Source organism: Fragaria vesca, linkage group LG4 (assembly GCF_000184155.1).
Source record: "Fragaria vesca subsp. vesca linkage group LG4, FraVesHawaii_1.0, whole genome shotgun sequence".
Classification (NCBI taxonomy): domain Eukaryota; kingdom Viridiplantae; phylum Streptophyta; class Magnoliopsida; order Rosales; family Rosaceae; genus Fragaria; species Fragaria vesca.
This window is the reverse complement of record NC_020494.1, coordinates 10,535,524-10,543,178: the sequence shown is the minus strand read 5'-3', so window position 1 is coordinate 10,543,178 and position 7,655 is coordinate 10,535,524.

Below are 7,655 nucleotides of genomic sequence, written 5' to 3'. Positions count from 1 at the left end.
TCTCTCTCTCTCTCTCTCTCTCTCTCTCTCTCTCTCTCTCTCTCTCTCAAATATATATATATATATATGTATCTCAAATACAGCAATACTGACTTTGCTGCCGAAAACATCCTCGCATCTTTGCCCAACTTGTGATTTTAGGGAGACAATGATACATGCTGACTTTCTTGGAGACTTGCACGCCAGAAACTTCCCCATCGGAGATGATCTTGGCAACAAACCTTTAATCTTTTGAAAAGTAAAAGACTCACTTCAATCCGTACATCAAAACTCATCACCAAAAACTCAAAACCCGAATCAGAAGCTTGAACCTTTCCTGATTCTTGAATAGTCCTCATATAACCCATTAAATCAAAGTAATAAAATTTCCTCAAATACTAACAAATCCCACCAAAAATGAACTCAACCTAAAATAATCTTTCATGTATATCCCAATTATTTGAGGTTTAGGAAAAAGAAAAAAAAACTATTAAAGAGCTCCACAGTTTTCGAAGCAATAGGAAACCCTAGGGTTTCTCATGCAGCTTTTCGAGGAGTCATCTTGCTCATGTTTGGGTGACGGTGAGGGCAAGCGCGTAGGCAGCTTGAGACAGAGTTGGTCTTCTAGGTTTGGTGGAAGTGACTCACAGCGAAGAGGCTGTAGCGTTGGTTGAGCAGATGTAGGTGAGGTTATAGCTGGTTTAGTGTAATGGCGACGGTCAACGGAAAACTCAGATCCGTCTTCCGGGTTTGGTTTTCCTCCTCAGAAGGCTATAGTGGCGCCGGGATTTGTTTCGGTTGTTTTTGAGTTTGGATCAGATCCATTTTTAGTTTGTTAGACTTTGACTTAGATTAGGGTAGGGTTGCCCTAGCTAGGAGGCCGAGGTAACTGATTTCTGGCCTTTGGTCAAAGGAAGTCGGGGTTGGTGATGGCGCAAGGCGCGAGGTCAGCCACCGGATATAGGTGGTTGGTAACAACGGTTTTGGTTCAGCCATTTCTCCTCTCATGAGGACAAAGACCCCTAGATGATATGATCAGAGGGTTCCCCTTTTCGTAGACAGACAGGTACACCGTTGTGTCTCTAAACCTCAAGTTAATGTATAGGTCTTTGGTTGTGTTCATGTAGGTTTATTGCTTTCTAGTTGTATTTGTCTACCTTTTTAGACGGTTTTTTGTGGTTTTCCCTTTCAGTTTTAGTGTACGAGAATAAAAAGTTTACTCTTGATTTTGTATTGGAGTTCACTCCCTGCCTGACATAGCAATAGTACCTGACCTAGCAATAGTTAGTTGTATGGCTTAATGCCAATGAAGTTATTTATTTACCTCAAAAAAAATAAAATAATCCCACCGAAAATGAAAGAAAATGTAGCTTACATTTGAGAGGGGCTACCATCTTTCTTTGCTTCGGTGCGGTTTTGTCAACCATATTAGCTTGGAAGAACAGCACAAATTAGAAGTGGGTCTCTCTCATTGTGGTTTTAGGGGTTGGATGAAATGGTTAATATTCTTGTTGTTGTTCATAAATTGTTTTAAGGGTCTCTCTCACGACATGAATTGTTTCAATTAGATTCCGTTGTCGTTCAATTGAGAGAGAGAGACAGAGAGAGGAGGGGTAGTATCGGGAGAAAAAATATAATCAATTGATAAAGAACTAATTAAAAATACAAAAGGTGTGTAGAATGTAAAAAAGAATGATTGGAATGAAAAAACAATAGATCAAACAAACTATTTATACAATCAAGTATCTCATGCAATTAAAAAACAACCAAGTGCAACATAAACAATCGATTTTGAGAAGAAGAGAATGATTGGAATGATTTGGATCCACAAACTGTGTCTGACCTCTTCTATATATATTAGATTGAGATTACAATTACGTAACAACCTGATAAAGCTATAATCTATATCTAGAAATACAAGAGTTGCTTATCTAATACATCTCTATTTTTGTCACATTGAACCAAAAGGAAATTGGCCTCATAGACTTCATAAACCATTGACCTATGGCGGTGTATTTCTTATTTTCTAGACTGTAAATTACCAGAGTTTCATCAAACATGTAAAACAACAACTTTCTTTTACCATCACCATGAATATCGCTGTCTAAATCTAAGAAACTAAGAAGAAATTATCCAACTTGATCGAGCCTGATCAGAGCCAAAATGCAAACAAGTTGTTCTAACTTTTTTAAGTGTAACTTTACAAATGTAAAACTAACAAGATTATTGATCAGTAGCATTGATTGTTCAAATCGGCTTTGACAACGCTCCATTGCTTATTGTTTCCAATTGGCTTCCTCAAAAGATGATCACGTTTTGTCTTGTCACGAGCTTTCGAAAGATTGACAGTGAGTATGAAATCATCATCAATGAAATTCTTGAAGAGGCATTCTCATTCTTGGTTATTAGAAACCGACATCCATAAAAGATTGCAACTTTTCTTCTCGTTGTCGATTTTTGTTTTGGAAACCAAGGAGAAGTAATCAGAAATGGCATCAGACTTCCATCTTCTTCTTTGAGTTGGACACTGCTTATCTTTGTAATGACTTCCTCCTCTTGTGTCAAATGTAAGAAACTAAGAAGCAATAACATTGCCTCTAATTCTAGTCGCCCAGCACAACGTTGAAACGAGCAGAAGAATCGCAGCCTAGCTTGGAACGAGCAGAAGATCCCTAATCTATTTGGAGATTGAAGAAGCTGTGAGAGTCTCCACTTATTCGATCCCTACTCAAGTGTCCCCGGATGATAGTGCTCTCAACCTATCCTTTTTACGGGCTTTAGCTTAGTTTTAGGTTTAAACCAATGTGTAACCAAATTATTGGGAAAATTTGCTACATTGTCAAAATAGTGGGCCCATCTCTTAACTTAGTTCAACCAAATTATCCGGTTACTACCCTTTTAGAAAGGTAGAATATGTCATTGTTTAAGGGGACACACCGACTTGAAACAATAGACAAACAAAGTTATTCCTAATGCTTTCTATTCCCCAATGTGATGTTGACACATATTTTGTCAGGACCCACTCCAAATTTCACCCTGAAACCCGAAGTAAATCTTGTGGGAACCACCTCCAAGGAAAATTTACTGAAAATTCGGCATAACCTCCCTTGGAAATGGACAACCCTTCCTAATAATACATGTATACACTTCTGAAAATCTAAATCCAACCTTAAACTCCTGGAGCCTTCGTGCTCCCCAAATCACAACATCTCCCAATTTATTTACTAACTTTAAAAAGAAAATCTCATAACCAACAACCACAGTTCAAAGCAACTCTATTTGAGAGGAAATGAACTAGAAATATAAAAATGAGCGGAAGCTATACTATTGACTATGCTTCTTCTCCATGTACGCCCGACCTCAACTATGCTAACCTGCATACTGGGCATTTTTAAAACGAAAGGCCTAGGGGAAAACATTTGCAAACATTAGAGTGATTGGACAAAAATAAATTCAATAAAAATATTTATGCATTCCCAATTTAATTTTTTCATAGAAATTATGCCGCATGCAACAGCTCAAAAGCTCTCAACTCATAAACTGGCAAATACATGACTAGCTCCGGCTAGTCTCCAAAACTTAATAAAATGGAGCCTCTCACGCTAAACTATAAATAAATATATGTGTATGTTTTACACTCGTCAAACTCCTTGTACGAATGCTATGAACAAAATAGAAAAGTAGAAATTCATATAAGGTTGCGTCTAACGCTCATGTCATGCCATAATAAAATTTTTCCTCATTATGACCGAAGAGGACGGGTGTATATACATATATGAAAACCTATATGAAAAAAATAAGAAAGTAGTTTTCATATAGGGCTACGACGCTTGTATCCAACACTTACGTCGCGTCATAATGGAATTTTACCTTATTATGACAGACCAAGCACGTATGGTTAGCTAGCATTTATATACATACTATACTCATAAACATCCAATATACATATCCACCGAAAATCTCATTTTCGGTAACTCTCCAAAAGATGAAAATTGTCAAATATCAGAGAAAGCAATAAATTTCAGCAAAAGAATAACTGATCAACAATGTAATGCATCACATGCTTTTAATTAAAACAAAAGTCCACTCACAACTTTAGGCATAAGCCCGATGAAATCCAAATCATCACTCAAGTGAGGTCTCCTCGAATCCTGGCACAATAACCATGCTTAGGACCAAACTTTAATTTCAGAAAAAGAATACTTAAATATATGACCCAAAACTCTTCCGCCTAACCCACTACCCTTTCTAGGGTTAAGCTTATCGAATTCATGCCAAACTCTACCCGCAACCTCATTTTATTTATTTCAACATTCTAAAACAATAATAAGGAAAATCCAACGGTCGGATTCAACCCCATGCCAATAACCGCCAAATTACCAAACTTTGAAAAATCCCAAACCTATCCAAAACTCCTCCAAAAATTTCAAACTTCACATCATTAGTCTCCCCTTAATATAACATATTTCAAACCATGAAAATCTCCCTAACAGTGGCGGCTCCGTCGGCAGCAGCGGCTGACTCTGGCGATCTCCAATGCCTACCAAATTTTAACAGCATCTTCCTCTGAACCCACTTTACAACTTTCCTAACTAGCACAAACACCAATTCGAAGCCTAACTAAGTCAATCGAACATAAACATATCAAGAAACCCTAGAAATTCAACTCAATGATTCTCCTTACCTAACTCAAGAGAGGGTGAAAGCTTTTGAGGGATTGATGCACGGGAGGAGAGCTTCCAAAAGAGCCAAGGACTTCCACTACTGTCACACCCCAAAATTTCGAAAGATAATTTTCAAAAATTTTGGCATGATATAACTTAAAATATTATAATCCCAAAACCTGTTTCAAAACAAACCTCAAGGAGGACTAAATTCAATGCGGAAATGTAAATGTCACACAACTCACACTGAGTTAAATATTACATTTCCTTGTTTACATAAACTTGAAAGTCAATAAAATGAAAACACTCACATGAGTTTAATACTGTCTACCCCAAATATAAAAATATATAGTGAACAACAAAACCCAACAAAAACCCTGCCACTAAGCCTCCACCTTAACTATGCTGATCCTCACATGCATGTCTAACCCTTACACTAAGAATTGGTGCACCGGGTTGTAAACAACAAACCCGGTAAGCTAAAAAGCCCGTATGAGTAATCTCTCAAAAATAACACAACACTTTAAACATCCAAATATATCCCAAGAGCAACATTTTAAATCTATAAATAAAACCACAATTTCAACAATTTTACAAATAACATGTACCCATGAGTCCTAAATATTAATAAATACCTCTCATGACCTACAACAACAATTTGTGTACCCATGAGTCCCAGATACCATAAGGTATCTCCCATGACCTACACCGACAGACGGACTAGAGCTCTATTCCTAACCGTAACCAATCACCCGGCCAAAGGCTTGGAACCCGGTTTGACTGTCCAATATCAAAACACAAAATAATAAATAGCATCTTAACCGTAACCAATAACCCGATTAAAGGCTTGGAACCCGGTTTAGCTATTTATCCAACAATCACAATATCACAACATCATAATCAACAACACAAGATCACATCATAAATTATATCCTTCCGCATAGATATATTTACATGAACAAATATAGATATTCCACAAGAATAATCTATCAATAATCAATAAAATTATGATCACATGAACCTCAAAAATAACATATAAGGAAAACTTGTTTTATCTTACCTATGAGCCGTTGCGATCAAGCTCATATATTTTAAAAACAAATAATAGCAAAGTATTAAATTCAACATCATAATCATTATCATCATCAAATGACCATAATAAAACTTGGTTCAAAAGTGAACCTTGGTGAGATTTACTCATCTAAATAATCCCGCTGTGATTTCCACAAAACACAAGAGCAAGCCAAATCACAACTTCACAAATCACCTAAAATCACACAATTAATAACCTTAGTAACCAAGGTACTATAGGAAAACACAACACCCTTAAACTAACCATTAGCTCAAGGGAGGACAACTTTCCAAAGTCGTCGAACTTAATGACCCTAAATAAGGCTGCCTCTAATCCTCAAACCCTGAATCAAACCTCAACCAAGCCTAATATCAAACTTAAAGTCCTAACATACAAACCTTGCTCACAACCTAGAAATTCTACATCTCAACAAGCTCATAACAACAAGAGCTACCTAAAACACAGCAAACTAAGCCACAAACATTGCCGGACGCGCTGCCACGCGCTACCACAGGGGGTGGCGAGTGGGCCCCACGCGCCACTACCAACTTCCGAATTTGATAAAACTCAAAACATCAAAGTTGTAGATTGAAGGGAGGGAAACATCTTTTATACCTGACAGTTGAACCAATTTGGCCGGAATCGGTTGGAAAACGCCCCGAAGCACCGACCCGAAATTAAAAACTAAACTTGCAAATCCGGGCTCAAAACCTCAACAACTTGTTTCAATCTATGCCTAGCCATAACTAGAAGGAGGAGAGGACCAAAAATCAGCTATGGTTGCCCCTCATCACCGCCGGAAACGGCAAGTCCGACCGGTGACACATCAGCTATCTTTTCCGGCCAAGAGCTCTGTTTCCGGCTTGTAGCACCACTCCACACCAGCCCAAACTTGAAGTGGACATTCGTGTGAGTCGAACGGGACCGTCGGCGGTTCAATCGGTGGCCGGACGGCGGAGATAACTCTGGTCAAAGTTGGGTGTGCGGGTGAGCTCGGGAGAGGAAGAGAAAGAAGAGAGAGAGCTGACTTTAGGGTTACCAAAAATAACTCCTACACATTTTTCTACTTATACTCTTTCCAAAACCGGAAACTAACTTTCTCTGACCATAACTTTCTCATACGACATCTGATTTACGCCAAACTCTGCAACTTTCATGAAAGAAGTTTTCGAAAATAACTTACGGAAAATAAAGTCAACTTTTTGGTTTCTTAAAAGACAAAACACCTAAACAATACTCCCGAACTTCAACTTCGCACAACCAACAAGAATTTCCATAAATATTCCTTCATTAATTTCAGAAATAATACAAGAAAAATTGATAAGAAAATCTAGGGTATTACAACTAGGACTGTTAATCGGTTTGAATGGTGCGGTTAATAGGTGACACCGAACACCAAACCGATCTATTTTTTCGGTTTGGTTCGGTATGGTTTTTCACTTATTTTTTCATAAACCAATTGTGTTCGGTTTGGTTTTTCTCTAGTTTATATCGGGTTTTTTTCGGTTATTCTATAAAGAAACCAAGTCTAGAAAAGTAGAAAGTATAAATGTCTCATATTACATAACCGTTTCCGAAAAGAAAAAAAAATGAAAAAGGGCAACCCACAATTCCACATAACAGTTTTCGAAAAGAAAAAAAAACAAATGAAAAACTAGAACATCATGAACATATAGATGATAGATCATCACTTCAACAGCAAAAGCAGCAAGCTCCATGACCAAAAGTCCAAAAACCTGCAAAAACAACCTTCATGAGACACATGATTTCACACACAATACACTTGATAAGATTGTGCAAAATCTGGTTCACAATTTCCTATAACATTGTATGCAATTAATATGATTCACTCATTCACATAACAATATATTAGTCTAAAATATGGTTCACATAACAATATATTATTATGTATATTAATAATATGGGTCCAGTTCAAGGGA